Consider the following 22,309-nt stretch of genomic DNA (forward strand, 5'->3'; position numbering starts at 1 on the left):
TCAGTCATTGTTTTGAGAACTCTAAAACAATATGAGTTGAAATTTCCACATGTACCCACTCAAGAATTTTCCTAGGCAGAGAGGAATAGACCACATGCTAATACTGTCAAAAGCCCATAGTGAGACTTAGATGTAAAGATGGTGGGCAGGTTTCCTGCAGTCAAAGAGAACATTCACTTTTCTAATCATTCTGTACACATTGTATCTGTAAAATGGAGGTTATGGTGCATGTCTGTCCCTGGATCTCCCCTGAGGGGTAGGGATTACAGACTCTTGAAAGTTGGAGGTGGTGTTTGTGTTGTTGCCAGGTGGGGACCAAAGGCAAAAAGCAGTTGTTCCCATGATTAGGTCCAGATTAAGAACAGCTTTATGGGCTAGGGCTGACATCTTGAATCCTATCCTTCTGCGGAGCAGCAGATGCCGCAATTCACTGAGGGCAGGGATAATTGATTCTCTTGCTACTGGGCCGAGGAGGAGAGAAGCAGCTGGGGTTTGCAACTGTTGTGGCCGATCGATTTCAAAGGAGGCCTGGTTTGAAGAAGCCCGTTGCAGGAGCTGGGCCAAGAGACAGAGGCGTGGGTGACCACGGTGATTCCCAGGGGGAGGAACCTGGGTGACACTCTATCTGAACCCCGGGGAGTGAGAGTCACACCCTGGTTCTTTTTTTTTTTTTTTTTTTTTTAAAGATTTTATTTATTTACTTGAGAGAGAGACAGTGAGAGAGAGCATGAACGAGGAGAAGGTCAGAGAGAGAAGCAGACTCCCCATGGAGCTGGGAGTCCGATGCGGGACTCGATCCCGGGACTCCAGGATCATGACCTGAACCGAAGGCAGTCGTCCAACCAACTGAGCCACTCAGGCGTCCCCACACCCTGGTTCTTGATCCTGAAGTTATCAGTCACAGCTGCGGGAGCAAGCCTCTGGCTTGAACAAGTACAAAGTACAAAGAAATGGAAGGAATTCCGCCCCCATGTGTAGACACACACACACACACACGCTCTGACCTAGAAACCTAGAACTTCCTTTCTGCAGACAGAGGGTGACTGGCAATATGCATAGATCTGCAGTCTCCACTTCTTCTGGGCATACATTTCCCAGCCTCCCTTGCAGTAAGGGTGGCCACGTGACGGAGTTTCTGCCAATGAAACGTGAGCGGAAGTGGGCCTCTCCCAGGTGTGGCCCGCAGACCTCCCATCCGCCCCGGTGGCCCTCTCTTCTCATCCACTCTCTGGATGGAGACTGCTTTGGGCAGCTGAGGTGGGAGGAGCCGGGCCCTGATTTGACTACAGTCCTCAGAGTAGGATTTGGGGATTCCTACAATTAACGTACCCTGAATAACACACTTCTGGGACTGCAACTAAACCCCTCCCTGAAAGAGTCTCGCAGAGCCTCACTCATGGAGCTGCTGGCTGGTCAGAGGTGGTTCCACACGCAGGAGCTGCCCCTCAGGGCGCTTGCGCTGCAGGGCCTCCCGGCCTCCCCTTCTGCGTGCGCCTGCCTCCCTGGGCTGCAGCGGGGCAGGGGTGGGGGGCGGCGGAGGTGCAGGGAGCGGCCTCTCGCACCAGGCAGGGTGATGGTGCTGCGGCTTCCCTCTCTCTGGGGGCATGGAGAGAGTTCTTTGGATAAATTCCCATGCCTTTCCCTTCATATCCTGGGGTATGTCTCTGTGGGTGTTTGCTTATTTGTTGTTTTTTTAGACGTGTGTGTTAAAATACATAAAACATAAAATTTGCCATTTTTACCCTTTGCTTGTTTTTCTTCCTTGTATTACATTGCGGGGCCCTAAGCCTTGGTAAGGATCACATCCCCGTTCAGCTTAGGTCAAAAACAAATTTCTTCTCTCTCTCTCTTTTTTTAAAGATTTTACTGATTTATTTAAAAGAGAGAGAGAGGGAGAGAGAGCATGCATACAACTGGGGGGAGGAGCAGAGGGAGAGGGACAAGAAGACTTGGGGCCAAATGTGGAGCCCCACAACCCCGAGATCATGACCTGAGATGAAATTAAGAGTCCCAAAGGTCAACCAACTGAGCCACTCCGATGCCCTTTTTCCTTTTCTTTTTTCTTGCTAAATGTAAGCTCTTTGCCTAACATGGAGCTTGAACCCATGACCCTGAGATCAAGAGTCACATGCTCTACCAACTGAGCCAGCCAGGCCCCCCAGAGACATTTTTGACAGCTACTCTTCCTCACACCTCCCAACATGGCACATGGTGGCCATCTTTCTTTCCCCCTTCCCTGTTTCCAGAACAGCTTCCAGACTCCACCAGTGCAGGAGCTAAGGCAGGCACTTCCTCATCTGTGTGGGGTTCCCACTCTATAGAAAATTCCCAAAGGTGTCTTGTTTTCATTCACCACCTAACACAAGCCTTAAGGTGTAATGAGCCTTTACCAAGTTATCTAGCAGGAAGTAGCCAATCAATTAGGGAGTCTCAAAGAGGAACAGAAGGCCAGTTGGTGAGGTTTACGTTTCGCTTCCAGAGGAGGTTTTTTTTTTTTTTTTTTTTTAAGATTTTATTTATTTATTTGACAGAGAGAAATCACAAGTAGATGGAGAGGCAGGCAGAGAGAGAGGAAGGGAAGCAGGCTCCCTGCCGAGCAGAGAGCCCGATGCGGGACTCGATCCCAGGACCCCGAGACCATGACCCAAGCCGAAGGCAGCAGCCCAACCCACTGAGCCACCCAGGCACCCCAGAGGAGGTTTTGGTTAGGAATGTTTTATACCCACTCCAAAGCTTGGTGACCCAGTAATAGCAATGTAGATGTGAATGGCAGCTTCTCTCTTGGTTCTCCCTAACAACCACAATTATGCCTCACTTTTATGTTTTTAAGATTTTCATTTTTTAGCGTAATCTCTATACCCAATGTGGGGCTTGAACTCATAACCCAGAGACCACGAGTTGCATGCTCCATGACTGAGCCAGCCAGGCATCCCTACTCACCACTCTGACATCTGCAGCCTTGCCACAGCTTGCTTGGTGAAGAAAGCTAGATTTCAGCCTCCCTCTGGACCCTGGTCAGGTGCTTTGTGCAGTGCACAACTTGCACACCTGCAGTGCTGGCCCCTTCCATTTGACTGCTAAGATTTCCTCCCAGCGTTGCCCTGAGTTATAACCAGTACCCCCCTCCTCCACATCATCAGTGTTATCCTGGGGGCTGAAAGGCATAGGCTTGGGGATCTTAAGGTGGCTGGAGGTGGAGGTGACTTGAATTAGACTGTGTCAAATAGAATTCTGTGCACTGATCTGAGAACACAACTATCTCAACAACATTGTTCCTATGGGGGAAATATATTCCTAGGGCTTTTCAAAAAACCAACTCAAAAAAAGACATAGAACCTGACTTAAATGCATTGGACTTCCTTTTCATCCTTAAGTTTCTGAATGTCTGTGGCTCACTCTAACTTTGGCCGTGGCTGGCTCAGATTTGATCTTGGCTCTCTCAGACTTTGCCCTACAAGTTGCACAAACTTTGGAAAATAGATTTCTGGACATAATGTTTTCTTTGAAACTTGATCTCCTCACAGAGGATGTATCTTTGTAAATGACTGACTTAATTAAAAAGTAGGCAGGCATTGATTATATGCATTTTCCTCTTGTAGGGCTTATTTTGGTGTCTTCCCAGAAACTGATGTTTTGTGGCTGATGGGTGAGGAGGACAGATGTTTCAGCTTGGCCTTTTCTCCTTGATATTCCTCATCTGGGCACCATCCTAGTATCAAGGGACAAACAAGCTGAACTCAACACCATCACTTGACCTCATTTCTGATTTATGAATTCTCCTGCAACCATGCAATTGGAGAAGAAGGCAGGCTCTGAAGTGTGTTTTGAATTTTAATATTTTTTCATACTGGCCTCTTTTTCTGTCAGCCACCATGTGTGTGTGTGTGTCTGCCTTAACTTGCTGACTAGAAAATTGAAACATACTTCTAGCCGGCAGCCAGGAACAAAGGGAAAAATTGTCTAAAGAGCTATTTAGCTGCCTGCATTGCCCTCCACCCCCCCACCCCCGCCAACACCCCCTCACTTATATGAACAACCCTCACAAGAATCTAAGCTGCTTTTGTATTAATGTCGGTCATGGCCTTTCTCACGGGGTTCTGTGAGCACTGAAACAGTAAGGATTCTGCCATCTTGGGTGTGTGTGGGGGGGTACTGTTCCGAGGGAGGAGGAGCTTGAGAGTGTCTCCCATCATCTGGCAAGCCAGATTCCAGGTGAAAAGAAGTATCTAGAAACTGGCTCAAGGTTATGTCCTTTTCACTCTGTCTGCTTCCTGGCTCCTTGGCAGACAGTCAGGATGGCTTCAAGGAATTGGCAGTGACTTCATCTGAAAGCATTTTCCTGAAACATGTAAATATTTATACCTTAGAGGACGCTCTGACTCCAGAAAGGCTGACCCCAGTGGTGCTCTGTGGAGGTAAAGCAGAACCCACAGAACATGCTCTGGGGCAACAAAGTCTCACCTACCTGTCAAGAGAATTTTGAATTCCAGTGACAGGAACGATCCATCACAGGAAAGTTCTGTAGGAGTGGAGAAGTGGGGTGGGTAGGAACCAGGCAGTGCCTGAGAGTCAGGTTTTGAGAAGTGAACTTGCTTGTAGAGGAGGCACCCTGGAAATATCCTTACAGATGGCAATGGGTCTCTTGAGTTTGTCCTGCTCTGTGCTTTCTAATGGCCCGTTGGGGATGCTGGGCCCTGAGAGCCCTGGACAGAGAAAAGAGGCGGTCAGGTGTTCAACACAAAGGCTTCAAAGGACTGCGGACCAACCTGGCATCAGGAGAGGAGATCAGCCCCCTCAATCCTGGACTGGCCCCTGGGAAGCCTCGCTATTACCTGGCAATGGAGTGGAGGCAGCAAGTTCTTTCTGGAGATCCACAGGCCAGGCTGAGGCTTCTGCATGAAAAAGCTTCCTGATCATTCAACACTTTCTTAAGACACCTGTGCTTTTTGGCTGCCACGAGGGGGGAAAAAAACCAAGCTCTTGGCAGCCGCCTCTGATCTGGTATTAACAGCATCACACCAGTCACTTCCAGAGATTTATGACGCTTTTTTTGTGTGGTTCCCATGCAGACATTAAAATGTAAGATGAATTTTGTCCAAATGGTCTATGTTCTCTTTTCCGAGGGTTCCCAAGTGCTTTGGCCATGCCCAGCGGTAAATGGCTGCAAACCATATTGGTGAGCACAGTGGGGCCAAGCAGAGTCGTTTCTGAGATTCTGCTGGTGCTAGAATTGCTCACTTTATTCTTTCAGATAGCTGGAGGGCAACAGTCCTTTGACCACACTTAGAATTCATAGATTATGACATTTATAAACTTCCTATTAGGAGCACCTGGGTGGTTCAGTGGGTTAAAGCCTCTGCCTTTGGCTCAGGTCATGGTCCCAGGGTCCTGGGATCGAGCCCTGAATCGGGCTCTCTCCTCAGCGGGGAGCCTGCTTTCCCCTCTCTCTGCCTGCCTCTCTGCCTATTTGTGACCTCTATCTGTCAAATAAATAAATAAAATCTTTTTTAAAAAGGGGGGGGGGCACCTGGGTGACTCAGTGAGTTAAAGCCTCTGCCTTCGGCTCGGATCATGGTCCCAGGGTCCTGGGATTGAGCCCCACATCGGGCTCTCTGCTCAGCAGGGAGCCTGCTTCCTCCTCTCTCCGTCTGCCTCTCTGCCTACTTGTGGTCTTTATCTGTCAAATAAATAAAATCTTTAAAAAAAAAAAACCTTCCTGTTACCCCAGATTGGGCCCAGTTCTCACTCTAACATTTCTCATGCCTCCCTGAACCTTTCTTTCATGGATTGTATTACAGTTTTTAATTGTAGATTTATGTGCAATTCTTTATTTTACCTCTTCCTCCCATTAGACTGTAAACTTTATGAGAGGACAGGCCGCATGTGTTTTGCTTATAACTGACTTTCAACATCAAGCACAGAGAATGACATACAGTTGGGATCCTGTAAATATTTATCCAACAAATGCACAAGTGAATGAATGAATGAATGAATGAATGAAGCTTGAAGATCAGAAAGAATAAGTCTAGTGCCATCACTTAGTAGATAAAAACACAAAATTTAAATGATTTATCTAAGTCTATGAAGCTTGGTTTTTGTTTTTGTTTTTTATGTATATGAAGACCCATGAAATTTGTCAATTAATTTGAAAGTATTAGTTACCTATATATTCTGTTGTATTAGGGGATCCAAAGGTGAATAAAATTCAATTCCTATTTTTAAAAAAAACAGCAGTTAGGAGCACCTGGCTGGGCTCAGTTGGTAAAACATGTGACTGTTGATCTCGGGGTTGTGGCTTGGAGCCCCAGATTGGGTGTGGGGAGGACTTAAAAATAAAATCTTTAAAAAAAAAAAAAAAACAGTAGTTAAACTGTTAGGATAACAGTAATGACTATTCCCTAAATGCTTACCAAGACATTACTTCATTTAATACTTACAACAATCCTATGAAATAGATATTATTGCCCCCATTTAACAGATATGGAAAGATGAGCTCAGAAATAATACTGGTAGAGTGTATTAAGCTTTTACTAGTTGCCAAAATTGTTCTACATGTTTTACCTCTATTAATAAGCCCATTTAACCCTCAAGTCTTGACTAGGGAAGGATCCACTTCCAGACTCACTCATGTGACTGTGGTCAGGACTCAGGTCCTCACTGACAGGTGGCCAGAGACAATTCCTGGCTAAATGGGCATCTTTATAGTGGTAGTCACAGCACGGCAGCTTGCTTTCCCTAGAGCAAGGGCTGAGAGAGACAGAGAGGCAGAAAAAGAGGCAGAGAGACAGAGATCAAAGGGAAAGTCTTGGTAATGTAATTTCAGAAATTACTTCCCATCACTTAATTATTGCTATTTTCTGTTCATTTTCTATTGTAGTCACTAGGTCCAGCCCATATCCAGTAAGAGGGTATTAAACAAGGGCTTGAATACAAGGAGGTGGAGATGACCGGTCATCCCAGAGGCTGCTTACCACAACAAGGTTAATTTAATAACCTAAAGTCGATCAGTATAATCTGTCATATAAATGGTACAAAGAAGAAAAATATGATCACTTCAATAGATAAAGTATTTAATAAAATGTGATATTCATTGATGATTAAAAAATGAAAACGGGGTGCCTGGGTGGCTCAGTCAATTAAACATCTGTCTTTCAGGTCAGGTCATGATCCCAGGACCCTGGTATTGAGCCCCGAGTTGGGCTCCCTGCTCAGCAAGGGGCCTGCTTCTCCCTCTCCCTTGGCCTGCTGCTCCCCCTGCTTGTGCTCTCCCTCTCTCTGTCAAATAAATAAACAAAATCTTTAAAAATGAAACTAAACAAAAAAACTTAACGAACTAGAAATGGAAGGTATTGTTCTTTTTCTCCTTCTCCTGCCCTTCCCTCCCCTTCTCCTCCTCCTTCTCTCTTTCTCCTTCTTCTTTTTCTTTTGCTTTTCATGGAGCCCAATGCGAGCCAAACTCAGGACTCTGAGATCAAGACCCACGCTGAAGCCAAGAGTCCGACCCTTACCGGACTGGGCCGGCCCGGTGCTCCTGGGATTGCTCATATTCTGATAAAGACCCGTAATAGATTGCATTAATAGTCTCGCTTTCTCACTCCTTCTGTACCACACGCTTTGCCACGTGACTTTACAGGATCCTCCCATCCTGGGCAAAGTTACTGTTGATTCAACTGAGTCATATTTGGCAACAGTATTTGAGATATTAGCAAATGTGCTTCTAGCAAAGTTCTGAGGTGGCATTGCCTACTACAGTTTGCCCTTTTGTTCTACCATTTACTATGAGAAGGATCAACTCAAACTAGCCCACTGGCTCCAGCACTTATTAAAAAATAAAAATTTGGGGGGCGCCTGGGTGGCTCAGTGGGTTAAAGCCTCTGCCTTCAGTTCGGGTCATGATCTCAGGGTCCTGGGATCGAGCCTCACATTGGGCTCTCTGCTCAGCAGGGAGCCTGCTCCCCCCACCCTCTCTCTGCCTACTTGTGATCTCTGTCTGTCCATTAAATAAATAAAATCTTAAAAAAAAAACTAAAAAAAAATTTTTTTTAAAAAGGTAACATTTGCAATGGTATGAAAAATAATCAAATACCTAGGAGTAAAACAAAAGATTTTTAACATCTCTGAATGGAAAACTATTGAGAGAAACGAATGAGCTATATATTATATATATATATATATATATATATATTTTTTTTTTTTTTTTAAGATTTTATTTATTTATTTGACAGACAGAGTTCACAAGTAGGCAGAGAAGCAGGCAGAGAGAGAGGAGGAAGCAGGCTTCCCACTGAGCAGACAGCCCAATGTGGGGCTCGATCCCAGGACCCTGGGATCATGACCTGAGCTGAAGGCAGAGGCTTTAACACATGGAGCCACCCAGGTGCCCCTAATGAAGCTATATTTTAAAACAAACACAAAAAAGAGGGTTAGATCATGTTCATGGATTAGAAGACCCTATATTTTGTTTTATTTTTGTTTGTTTTTTTAAGATTTTATTTATTTATTTGATAGAGAGCATAAGCAGAGTGAGTAGCAGGCAGAAGGAGAGGGAGAAGCAGGCCTCCCACCGAGCAGGGAGCCCAATGTGGGGCTTGATCCCAGGACCCCAGGATCAGGACCTGAGCTGAAGGCAGACACTTAACCAACTGAGCCACCCAGGCGCCCCAAGACTCTATATATTAAATATGTCAGTTATTCCCAAATTGATCTCCCTAGTGCAAGTCCAATAAAATTCCCAAAAAGTCTTTTGTGAAAATTTACATATTGATTTCAAAATATGTTTGGAAGTGCAAAACGGCCAAGAACAACTAAGTCAACCTTGAAAAAATAATATGGGGAGATTTAATTTTCTCAAAAAAGTAAAACCAGTATAATTGTTATATAATTATATTAAATCAATATAAGTAATTATAAACCAGGGTACCTGGCTGGCTCAGTCAGTGGAGCTTGAAACTTTTTTTTTTTTTTTTAAGATTTTATTTATTTATTTGACAGAGAGAGATCACAAGTAGGCAGAGAGGCAGGCAGAGAGAAAGGAGGAAGCAGGCTCCCCGCTGAGCAGAGAGCCCGATGCGGGACTCGATCCCAGGACCCTGAGATCATGACCTGAGCCAAAGGCAGCGGCTTAACCCACTGAGCCACCCAGGCGCCCCAGAGCTTGAAACTCTTGATTAGAGCTCCATGCTGGGTATAGAGATTACTTTTTTCTTTTTAAAATTATTTATTTATTTGACAGCGAGAGAGAGAGCGAGCGAGCTAGAGAGGGAACACAAGCACCGGGAGTGGGAGAGAGAGGAAGAAGCAGTCTGAAAGATCCCCCAATAATGGGTCCATGATCAAAGGAGCGAGACTGATACAAAGTGAAGGTCAAGCAAAGCTTTATTTCGAGCCAAGCATCCAGAATCAAACCAACCAACCAGGGATGTCTCTTACAAAGAGCCAACTCCTCTCTGCCTTACAGACTAGCTTTTATAGAACAAAGGCCGCCGGTGGTTGGGCCTGGCCACATACAGGTGGCCAATGAGATTGCAACACACAGAGAAAGCTGCATAGTCATGCTAGGTCACACACGAGTGACCAATTGAATTAAAATTTACCCTAGTAGATATTTGAACTAGCCTATCTCCTTGGTCAGAATTGGCTCCCAAAAGGCCGGACCGACAATCCTTGGTAGCTAGGGAAACAGTATGCACGCCCCACTGATTGGAGGTCTCTACTGGCCTGACCCACCCTGGTAGTCCGGCTTTGTTACCTGGGACTGGTTTGGGACTGGTTTCCCAGACTTGCTTTTAAGTAAGTCCCCTGGGTGCGGGGCAGGTTCAGTTTAAGTTTTACGGCATAAACAACGAAATCACTGTTTAACCAGATGGAATCCTCTGGCTAAATAGGCCCTTACACAGCCCAGTGGAGAACCCAAGCAAGGCTTGATCCCAGGACGCTGGGATCATGACTTGAGCCGAAGGGAGACACTTAAGGACTGAGCTACCCAGGTGCCCCAGTATAGCAGTTATTTAAAAATAAAATTTTTTTTTTTTTAAGATTTTATTTATTTATTTGTCAGAGAGAGAGTGAGAGCAAGCACAGGCAGACAGAGTGGAAGGCAGAGGCAGAGGGAGAAGCAGGCTCCCTGCGGAGCAAGGAGCCCGATGTGGGACTCGATCCCAGGACGCTGGGATCATGACCTGAGCCGAAGGCAGCTGCTTAACCAACTGAGCCACCCAGGCGTCCCTAAAAATAAAATTTTAAGAGGGGTGTGTGGGTGCCTCAGTTTGTTAAGTATCTGACTTTTTTTTTTAAAGATTTTATTTATTTATTTATTTGTTTGTTTCAGAGAGAGAGAGAGCATGCAGCGGCGAGAGAATCCAAAGCAGACTCCACGGGGAGTATGAAGCCTAATTCAGGACTTGCTCTCACAACCCAGAAATCATGACCTGAACTGAAGTCAAGAGTGGGATGCTTGAACAACGGAGCCACCCACCCACGCATTCCAAGCTTCCAACTCTTGATTTTGACTCAGGTCATGATCTCAAGGTTGTGAGACTGAGCTCTGCCCTAGGCGTGAAGCTTGCTTAAAATTCTGTCTCTCCCTCTCACTCTGCCCCTCCCAACTTGGCCCTGTCCCACTCAGCTGCATACTCCAGCTATCTCTCTGTCAAATTAATTAATTAATTAAAAATAAAATCTCAAAAGTGAAAAGGCAAAAAGGAGAAAAAAAGAAAAGGCAAGTCCCTGAGTGGGAAAAATATATGTAACTAACAAAGATCTGTCCAGAACATATTATGAAGCCCTATAAATTCACAAGGAAAAAAAAAACTAGAAAAATGGCGAAAAGAGATAAATAGATATATATGCATCAAAAAAAGAGTAACCAATAAATACATTAAAATGTGCTGAATACAGGCACCGGCGTGGCTCAAGCGATTAAGCTTCTGCCTTTGGCTCAGGTTGTGATCCCAGGGTCCTGGGACCCAGCCCTATATCTGGCTCCCTGCTCAGCAGGGAGTCTGCTGCTCCTCCCTCCATGCCCCCAACTTGTGTGCTCACTCTCACTCTCTCCAATAAATAAAATCTTAAAAAAATAATAATAATAAAGTGTGCTGAATAGCATGAGTGAAGAAATGCAGATCAAGAAATTGCTAATTAAAACTATAAAGAAGGGAGCACCTGGGTGGCTCAGTTAAGCATCTGCCTTCAGCTCAGGTCATGATCCCAGGGTCTTTGGATCAAGCCCCACATCAGGCGCCCTGACCAGCAGGAGTCTGCTTCTCCCTCTGTCTCTCCTCCTGCCCCTCTCTTCTGGTTCCTGTGCTTGCATTCTCTCTCTCTCTCTCTCTCTCTCAAATAAATAAAATCTTAAGATAAATAGGGGAACCTGGCTGGCTCAGTGGGTGGAATATCTGACTCTTGATCTTGGTCTCTTGAGTTCAAGCCCTCACGATGAGCAGAGAGTTTACTTTAAAAATAAATAAATAAAGAGATAAAAGTACACACTCCCAAGAATGACTAAAATTACACAGACTGAAAATATCAAATGATGATAAGACTATGGAACAACAAGAACTCCCCTAAGTTGCTGGTGGGAGTGTAAATTACCACAACTACTGTGAAAACTGTTTAGTAGTATCTATTAAAGGTGAACATATATATGTACTATAACCCGTTATCTCCACTCCTACGTATATCCTAAATGAATAAGCATGTGTTCATTAAAATTCACATACAAGATGTTGGTAACATTGTTTATAATAGCCCAAATTTGCAACAATCCTAATGTCCATCAGTAATCAAACACTGTCATAGTCATACAATGGAATATTATACAACCATATATTTTTATTTTATATTTTATATATTTTTAAATTGAATATAAATGGTGTATATATGTGATATATATAATATATCATATATAATATGAATTGAAAGTCGGGTAAAATGAATCCATGTTGTCAAAAGTCCATAAAGTGGTTCCCTTTGAAGAAGGGAAAAGGGCTGTGATTGTGAGGGAGCCTAAGAAGCTTGATGCTGCCAGTGTTGTATTTTTTAATCTAAGTGGTGGTTGCGTGAGTGTAATTATTTTGTGATGATTCATTGATCTCTATTCCTAATAATGATGTGCTTTTATGCATGTAAATTATACTGCAATCATAAGTCTTCACTGATGAGTTGTTGGGCTGAGTGCAGGCGAATGCCAAGTTCTGATTGGCTGAAGACCGGACACCTCAACCAATCACTATGGCAAGGGTGACGAGACCTCTTGACTGACTGTACACAAGTATTTTTCAACGGGGGTATTGTTGGCATTTTGGGAAGATAGGTCTTCACGGTGTAAGACTGTCCCACAGCACCCTGGCTCCCCAAACACTAAATGCCACTAAACACTTCACCCACACACATTCCATTTCCCAATTTGGAGTGGTGGGGAGCCCATTCTGCTTTGTTTGAAAACAATCCCTTTACACTTATCGGGAAAAACTTTTGGAGCTGAAGCACATCTCACCAAAGCCAAAAGGCTGGTACATAGTAAAGAAAGGTGCAGTGGCTTTGGGGAGAAAACCACAAAGGTCACTACATACTGATGAAAAATGGGGACTGAAAAAACATTAATCACCACCCCCTTCTGTCTGCTCCGTCATCTTTCATTTCTTTAAGGGGGAAATTCAATCTTCTGGGGGAAGTAGTGTGTTCAGTTAGTGAAAATACTTACTTAATTGCTTTGATTGTGAGAAACAGGTAAATGAAAATAACTGGTGATCCGGACGACTTTTCTTTATTTACAAGTTAGTCTAATATCTTAAATGTACATAAGCTTGCTTCGGCTCAGAAAGGAGTTAATTGGATATATGCCATTGTGAATGTATACGTAGCCTCTGAAAACCAATTTAAAACACAAAAAATAGGGGCACCTGGTTGGCTAAGTCAGTCCAGTACAGCATGTGACTCTTGATCTTGGGGGTAGTGAATTTAAACCCCACACTGGGCATAAAGCCTACTTTAAAAAAAAAAAATTTTTTTTAATTTTATTTAAAAAAAATATTTTTAGTGTCTGCCTTTTTTTTTTTTAAGATTTTATTTATTTATTTGACAGACAGATCACAAGTAGACAGAGAGACAGGCAGAGAGAGAGGGAGGAATCAGGCTTCCTGCTGAGCAGAGAGCCCGATGCGGGACTCGATCCCAAGACCCTGGGATCATGACCTGAGCAGAAGGCAGAGGCTTAACCCACTGAGCCACCCAGGCACCCCTTAAAAAATATTTTTATTAAAATTTGTTTTTATTTTATGTTTTTTTTTTAATTAAAAAAAAAATCTTTCTGGGGCACCTGGATGGCTCAGTCAGTTCAGCATCCAGTTTTTGATTTGGGCCCAGGTTGTGATCTCAGGGTCCTGGGATTGAGCCCCATGTCGGGTTCTGCGCTCAGTGGGGAGTCTGCTTGGGGATTCTCTTTGTCCCTCTCCTGGGCCACCCCCCCCCCCAACTTGCACATGTGCATACTCTCTCTGTCTCAAATGAATAAATATATCTTTTTAAAAATGACCTTTTTGATGAAATGTGGAAACAGGAAAAAGATCGCTGCTATTATGCAAAGTAAAGGAGGCGGGATGCGCAGAGACATGCCCGGTATGCTGGCAAATATGCAAACCATGAGTGCCTCTGACCAAGGATGGAAAGATGTTTTGCAAAAACAAAGAGTCGTGATCATTTTCTCTTTTCTCAAAATGATCCCTAAAACTTGCATGACCTTCTATAAATGACGAACTAAAAAAGAAAGGAAAGCCTTCCTTCCCTTGGAAAATATCCCGTTTTCCCTAGGAAGTACCATAGTTTTGAAGATTTTACTTATTTATTTATCAGATAGAGAGAGAGAGAGAGCACAAGCAGGGGGAGAAGCATGTGACTTGATCCCAGGACCCTGGGACCATGATCCCAGCAGCGGGGCAGACACTTAACCCACTGAGCTATCCAGGCTTCTCAAAAGTACCATGGTTTAGGGACGCCTGGGTGGTTCAGTTGGTTAAGCAGCTGCCTTCGGCTCAGGTCATGATCCCAGCGTCCTGGGATCGAGTCCCACATCGGGCTCCTTGCTCAGCGGGGAGCCTGCTTCTCCCTCTGCCTCTGCCTGCCATTCTGTCTGCCTGTGCTCGCTCTCTCCCCTTCTCTCTCTTTGATAAATAAATAAAATCTTAAAAAAAAAAGAAAAAGTACCATGGTTTAAGCTGAACTCTGATGAGGTTTTTTATAAAAGACTAGCCCACCTCATCTGGGCTGTGCTGTTGGGAATTCTGGCTTCTAGATCTAACCCTGCTGACAGGCCAATGATAGACCTCACGCACGCCCTTGAAACTTTTCCCATGTCTGAAGCTTAGAGCCTTTCCACCTGCTGCTGCCATTTAACTCAGTGAGATGCATTTAATGCCCATGAAGCGCACTCTGGTATTTCATATTATAGTCTTTGAGAAATGTTTATAAAGGATGAAAAAATGGTAGGAGCACTGGTGGGTTGTTAGAAGTGAATTCCTTCAGCCAACTTTATTGCATGGCTTCCATAAGCAAGGGACAGTATTTGGACTTATGAAGTATACACAAAGATGTTTAAATTAGGGTTTCTGCCTTCAAGGAGCTTACAATCTTACAGTGATAAAAATATCTAATATTTGTGTGTAAGCCTGAAAATTCACAGACCTGTACCCCTGGGGCTAATAATATATGTTAATTAAAAAGAAAAGAAAAGAAAATAGAATGAGGGGGAGTGAGTTGGGGGAAATTGGAGGGGGAGACGAACCATGAGAGACTGTGGACTCTGAGAAACAAACTGAGGGTTTTGGAGGGGAGGGGGTAGAAGGTTGGGTGAGCCTGGTGGTGGGTATTAAGGAGGGCATGTATTATATGGAGCTCTGGGTGTGGTGCATAAACAATGAATTCTGGAACATTGAAAAGAAATTTTTTTTTTTTTTAAGATTTTATTTATTTATTTGACAGACAGAGATCACAAGTAGGCAGAGAGGCAGGCAGAGAGAGAGAGAGAGAAAGAGGGAAGCAGGCTTCCTGCGGAGCAGAGAGCCCGATGCGGGGCTCGATCCCAGGACCCTGAGATCATGACCCGAGCCGAAGGCAGCAGCCCAAACCACTGAGCCACCCAGGCGCCCCAGAAATTTTTTAAAAATAAATAAAATTTTGGGGCGCCTGGGTGGCTCAGTGGGTTAAGCCTCTGCCTTCAGCTCAGGTCATGATCTCAGGGTCCTGGGATAGAGTCCCACATCGGGCTCTCTTTTCGGCAGGGAGCCTGCTTCTTCCTCTCTCTCTTTCAGCCTGCCTCTCTGCCTACTTGTGATCTCTGTCTGTCAAATAAATAAATAAAATTAAAAAAAAATAAAATAATATAAATAAATAAATAAATAAAAATTTAAAGATATATCTAATATTTATTAACGGTTTACAATGTGACAGTGTTTTATGTACCTTCATTCTGTGCAAAGTAATTATGTATTATTTATCATTACTACGTATTAATTAATATGTAATGAACTTATTTAATCCCAATATTTTATGGAGGTGAGGATTATTAGTATCATTTTATTTTTAAGTAAGCTCTACAGCCAGTGTGGGGCCTGAACTCACGACCCTGAGATCAAGAGTCCCATACTCGGGGCACCTGGGTGGCTCAGTGGGTTAAAGCCCCTGCCTTCGGCTCAGGTCATGATGCCAGGATCCTGGGATGGAGCCCCGCATCGGGCTCTCTGCTCAACAGGGAGCCCGTTTCCTCCTCTCTGTCTGCCTGCCTTTCTGCCTACTTGTGATCTCTGTCAAATAAATAAATAAATCTTTAAAAAAAAATTTAAAAAAAGAGTCCCATGCTCAACCAAGTGAGCCAGCAAGGAGCCCCTATTAGCATCATTTTAAGAAATAAGTTGGGCGCCTGGGTGGCTCAGTTGGTTAAGCAACTGCCTTCGGCTCAGGTCATGATCCTGGAGTCCTGGGATCAAGTCCCACATCAGGCTTCCTGCTCAGCAGGGAGTTTACTTCTCCCTCTGACCCTCACCCCTCTCATGCTCTCTCTCTCTCACTCACACATACTCTCTCTCTCAAGTAAATAAAACCTTAAAAAAAAAGAAAGAAAGAAGCAAATTATGGGGTGCCTGACTGACTCAGTTGGTAGAGTATGCAATCTTGATCTCAGGGTCATGAATTCAGGCTTCATGCTGGGTGTAGAGATTATATACATACATACACAAATAAATAAACAAACTTAAAAAGAAAAGTGCAAGTTCTTTATCACTCTCATATACTGCTGCCCATGCATTAGCATAACTGTCTTCCTTGACTAGCTTTCAACCCATCAATTAACCTGTACATAGGTTCTGATCTACAGAATGATACCTTTTTTAAAAAAGTTTATTCATTTTTTGTTCATAATCTCTACATCCAACGTGGGGCTTGAACTTACAACTCCAGGATCAAGAGTGGCAGGCTTTTCCCACTAAGTCAGGTGCCCCATGATGCCTTTTGATAGAAGACTAGTCAAATCTGTTAGCCAAATAGCCAGACTGGAAAGTCAGTACTTTTTTTTACCCAGACTCAGTTTCAGAGGCATTTTATTCATTTATTTGTATTATTATTATTCCTAGGATTTTTAAGATTTTATTTTTTTTATAAGTAACTTCTATTCCCAACACCAAGGCTTGAACCCACAGCCCCAGACCAAGAGTGGTGCATTCCACTGACTTAGCCAGCCAGACACCCCACACAATGCTGTGCTTTATCCTGAGAACTTACCTTCTGGCTGCAAGTTTATACCCTTTGTCCAACATCTCTGAAACTGTCAGTTAATCTAGAACGGTGGGATAAAGTCATCGCATTTAGTTTATAATTGTTTTAATATTTGTTATTTGGGGGAAAGGGAACTATGAACAAGGAGTCATTAATAAACAATCTTTTTAAAAATATTTTATTTATTTTATTTGACAGAGATCACAATCAAGAGAGAGAGAGGGAAGCAGGCTTCCCGCTGAGCAGAGAGCCTGATGCGGGGCTTGATCCCAGGACCCTGGGATCATGACCTGAGCAGAAGGCAGATGCTTAACCCACTGAGCCACCCAGGCAGCCCAATAAACAATCTTTTCTTTAATGCTATAACTTTGCATTGTAAAGATTTATTTATTTGTCTGAGAGAGACAAATTATTTGTCTGAGAGAGAGAAGAGAGTGTGCAAGGAAGTGGAGGGGCAGAGGGAGAAAGAGAATCCTCAAGAAGACCCCTCGTTGAGCACAGAGCCCCACATGGAGCTCAATCCCAGGACTCTGAGATCACCACCTGAGCCGAAACCAAGAGCCCACCGCTTAACCCAACTGAGCTACCCTCTGTGTTGTCAATTATTAAAATACTTGTCTTCTTTCCAGATTGTAGAAGGGATTATAGGTTAAAGATCAGCTAAAAGGAGAATAGGATACAAAGCTAGGTCTTTTTTGTGTTCTGGTTCTCCTGATCTAGACCCCATTTATGTCTCCTAAAATCACAAACTCTCAAGTTTAGAAAGTTTAGAAAGAACCTTAACTCCCCACTCAGTGCGAAGTCAACGTGAGATTCTCTCTTTCTGCCCCTCCCCCCACGCTCTCTCAAATAAATAAATCTTTAAGAAGATTTATTTTTAAAAAAATGGGCTGATTTATTTAAAAAAAAAAATGGGCTGGGTGGCTCAGCCCATTGGGCATCTGCCTTCTGCTCAGGTCATGATCTCAGGGTCCTGACTGAGCCCCACATTGGGCTCCCTGCTTAGCAGGAAGTCTGATTCTCTCTCTGCCCCTCCCTCCACTCATGTGCACACATGCTTTCTCTCTCTCTCTAATAAAATAAAATATGAAAAAGGAAGACAGGAAGGAAGGGAGAGAAGAAGGAAGGATGGATGGAACTTAAAGAACATTTGTAGTCTGATATTTTTCACACTATGGATCCCAACCTCTTAGAGGTTGTAATATCAATGGACTAGTTATGATAAGCATTTACAAAAAATTAAACAGAGTAGAGTAAAACTCAATGTATATGGTAAAAGTATCATTTATCAAAACTTTTGTTTAAAAAAAAGTAACTTTTGTTTTAATTATCATATTAGCGTCATAGGACTCCCACACAAAAAGTACCCAGACTGTTGGTTTAAAGCCACAGAGGAGTGTGGCTCAGTTGGTTAGGCATCTGCCTTTAGCTCAGGTCATGATCCCAGGACACTGAGATAGTCGCTGCTCAGCATGGACCCTGCTTCTCTCTCTCTGCCTCTGCTCCTCCCCACTGCTCACTCTCCCTCCTGTTTTCTCTCTCTCTCTCTGTCAAGTAAATAAATAAAATCTTTAAAAAATAAAATAAAAAATAAAGTAATGAAAGGGTGCCTGGGTGGCTCAGTCTGCCTCTGGCCCAGACCATGATCTAAGGGTCCTGGGACTGAGCTCCTCCTAGGGCTCCCTGCTCCATGGGGAGTCTACTTCTCCCTCTCCCTCTCCCCCTGCCTGCTGCTCCCCCAGCTTGTGCTTTCTCACACTCTCTCTCCCTCTCTGTCAAATAAAAAATTAAAATCTTAAAGAAAAATAAAGTAACAGAACTTTATTTTTTCACAGCTCCAGAAACTAGCAGTCCACAATCAAGATATCAGTACGTCTGTGCTCCCTCCGAACCTCTGTGTAGAATCCTTCCTTTTCTCTTTCTGCTTCTGATGGCAGCAAGCCATCCTTGCCTGTCTTTGCTTGCAGCTGCATCTCCCCAGTCTCTGCTGGTCATCATACAGCCTCCCTCTGGTTGTGTGTCTCTGTCCAAATGTCCCCCCACCAGAAGGATACCAATCAAACTTGATTAGGGCCCACCCCAACGACCTCATCTTAATTTGATTACATCTGCAAAAACCTTATTTCCAAATAAAGTTATATCCACAGGTACGAAGTGTTAGGACTTCAACATATTTTGGGGTGGGGAGACACAATTCAACCCATAACTATATATATGTGTATGTGTATATATATATATATATATATATATATACACACACACACACACACACACATATGTGTAAAACTTATAAACTGAGTTAATAAGTTAAACAAGTCATGAACTAAGTTCGTAAGTCAAAAAAATACATGTGTGTGGGGTGCCTGGGTGGCTCAGTGGGTTAAGCCTCTGCCTTCGGCTCAGGTCATGATCTCAGGGTCATGGAATCGAGCCCCGCATTGGGCTCTCTGCTCAGCAGGGAGCGTGCTTCTCCCTCTCTCTCTCTGCCTGCCACTCTGCCTAATTGTGATCTCTCTCTGTCAAATAAATAAATAAAATCTTTTAAAAAATACATATGTGTAACATTAAAAAATTAATATTAGGGGCACCTGGGTGGCTCAGTGGGTTAAAGCCTCTGCCTTTGGCTCAGGTCATGATCCCAGGGTCCTGGGATTGAGCCCCACATCTGGCTCTCTGCTCAGCTGGGAGCCTGCTTCCCTCTCTCTCCACCTACTTGTGATCTCTCTCTCTGCCTGCTTCTCTGCCTGCTTGTGATCTCTGTCTGTCAAATATATAAATAAAATCTTTTAAAAAATTAATATTTTTAAAAGATTTTATTTATTTATTTAACAGAGAGAGATCACAAGTGGACGGAGAGGCAGGTAGAGAGAGAAGGAAGCAGGCTCCACGCTGAGCAGAGAGCCCGATGCAGGGCTCGATTTCAGGACCCTGAGATCATGACCTGAGCCAAAGGCAGAGACTTAACCCACTGAGCCACCCAGGCACCCGAACTCATCCAGTTCTTAACCTTTCTGTAATAACTTGCCAGTAGTAATTGGGACTAACTATCCTGAGCCTCTCAACAAGTGGCCGACCATCTCCATAGACACCTCATTCTGAGTGTTGGCAGGGCTTTTATGAGGGAAGAATTTATTAGGACTGCATACATAGCTCACAAGAGACCTAACCAAGCACCTGAAACCACAGGATGGTTTTTTAGTTGCAACTGTTGCAAGTAACTGCTCTTTTGGAACAAATTATTATATGACTTGAAAGTAGTAATGCATAAAGAAAAAAAAATAGTTATACCTCGTGATGAAGAGGATGCAGATTTTGTAAAAATTAGTTTTATTGTTTGATTGATTTTTTAAAAGATTTTATGTTTGTTTGTTTGTTTGTTTGTTTGACAGAGACATATCCAGAGAGTGAACACAAGCAGGAGGAGTGGAAGAGGGAGGAGTGGGCTTCCCACCAAGCAGAGAGCCCGATGTGGGGCATGGTCCCAGGACCCTGGGATCATGACCCGAGCCCAGGGCAGATGCTTAATGATTAAGCCACCCAGGTGTTCCATAATGATTAGTTTTAAAGGCACATCTTAAGTATTACATCTGAGGAAGGTCTCATTGCCAAAGCCTGAAGAAGGATGCATAGTCTTTTCATAACTAAAAACCTTTCAAAAGAGTTCAAGAAGACATTTCTTCTTCTTTTTTTAAATAGATTTTATTTGGCACGCCTGGGTGGCTCAGTTGGTTAAGCGGCTGCCTTTGGCTCAGGTCATGATCCCAGCATCCTGGGATAGAGTCCCGCATTGGGCTCCTTGCTCCACAGGGAGCCTGCTTCTCCCTCTGCCACTCTTTCTGCCTGTGCTCACTCTCTCTCTCTGACAAATAAACAAATAAAATCTTTAAAAAAATAGATTTTATTTATTCATTTGAGAGAGAGAGAGAGAGATCTACAGTGGACAGGGAGGGACAAAGGGAGAGGGAGAAGCAGACTCCCTGCTGAGCAGAGTGCCCTAGGTGGGGTTCCATCCCAGGACCCTAAGATCATGACCTGAGCTGAAGGCAGCCACTTAACTGACTGAGCCACCTAAGTGTCCCCCCCATTTTCTTAAAGATTTTATTTATTTATTTGAGAAAGAAAGAGAACATACAGGGGCGGGGGGAGGGTGGGGCAGGGTGTGAGGGAGAAAGAGCCTTAAGCAGACTGCATTGAGCTCACAGCCAAACTCAGCCCTATATCAGCACTCTGAGATCATGACCTGAGCTGAAAGCAATAGACTGATGCTTAACTGACTGCACCACCACCAAGGTGCCCCAAGAAGACATTTTTGTATCCTGACAGTTTACTGAATTCCTGTACAAGTTCCAGCAGATTTGGCAACAAGACAGAAGAAAGAGAAATGAAGGAGTCGATCCTATTTACAATTGCACCCAAAACCATAAGATACCTAGGAATAAACCTAACCAAAGAGGAAAGAATCTATACTCAGAAAACTATAAAGTACTCATGAAAGAAATTGAGGAAGACAAAAAGAAATGGAAAAAATGTTCCATGCTTATGGATTGGAAGAACAAAATTTTGAAAATGTCTATTCTACCTAAAGCAACCTACACATTTAATGCAATCCCTATCAAAGTCCCATCCATTTTTTCTAAAGAAATGGAACAAAAAATCCTAAAATTTATATGGAGCCAGAAAAGACCTAGTATAGCCAGAGGAATATTGAAAAAGAAAGCCAAAGTGGGTGGCATCACAATTCCAGACTTCAAGCTCTATTACAAAGCTGTCATCAGCAAGACAGCATGGTAACTGGCACAAAAACAGACACATAGATCAATGGAACAGAATAGAGAGCCCAGAAATAGACCCTTAACTCTATGGTCAACTAACCTTCAACAAAGCAGGAAAGAATGTCCAATGGAAAAAAGACAGTCTCTTCAACAAATATTTTTGGAAAATTGCACAGCCACATGCAGAAAAATGAAACTGGACCATTTCCTTACACCACACACAAAAATAGACTCAAAATGGATGAAGGACCTCAATGTGAGACAGGAATCCATCAAAATCCTTGAGGAGGCAACAATCTCTTCAACTTCCGCCACAGCAACTTCTTCCTAGGAACATCGTCAAATGCAAGGGAAGCAAGGGCAAAAGTGAACTATTGGGATTTCACCAAGATCAAAAGCTTTTGCACAGCAAAGGAAACATTAACAAAACCAAAAGACAACTGACAGAATGGGAAAAGATATTTGCAAACGACATATCAGATAAAGGGCTAATATCCAAAATCTATAAAGAGCTTATCAAACTCAACACCCAAAGAACAAATAGTCCAATCAAGAAATGGGCAGGGGGGCGCCTGGGTGGCTCAGTGGGTTAAGCCGCTGCTTTCGGCTCAGGTCATGATCTCGGAGTCCTGGGATCGAGTCCCGCATCGGGCTCTCAGCAGGGAGCCTGCTTCCCTCTCTCTCTCTCTGCCTGCCTCTCTATCTACTTGTGATTTCTCTCTGTCAAATAAATAAATAAAATCTTTAAAAAAAAAAAAAAAAAAAAGAAATGGGCA

General features: G+C 43.5%; 1 long non-coding RNA gene and 1 other non-coding gene across 2 annotated transcripts in view; one reads left to right on the forward strand and one right to left on the reverse strand.

Moving 5' to 3' along the window:
- LOC131839099 (uncharacterized) overlaps window positions 1-5,094 on the forward strand; it is a 46,927-nt gene extending 41,833 nt beyond the window's left edge. The window contains exon 3 of the long non-coding RNA XR_009356793.1: window positions 3,600-5,094. This is a non-coding gene — a long non-coding RNA (uncharacterized LOC131839099). The remainder of the gene's footprint in view (window positions 1-3,599) is intronic.
- TRNAK-CUU (transfer RNA lysine (anticodon CUU)) lies at window positions 2,083-2,155 on the reverse strand. The gene has a single exon. It is a non-coding gene; the product is annotated as a tRNA-Lys (tRNA).
- Window positions 5,095-22,309: the final 17,215 nt, after the last annotated feature.

Source organism: Mustela lutreola, chromosome 8 (assembly GCF_030435805.1).
Source record: "Mustela lutreola isolate mMusLut2 chromosome 8, mMusLut2.pri, whole genome shotgun sequence".
Classification (NCBI taxonomy): Eukaryota; Metazoa; Chordata; class Mammalia; order Carnivora; family Mustelidae; genus Mustela; species Mustela lutreola.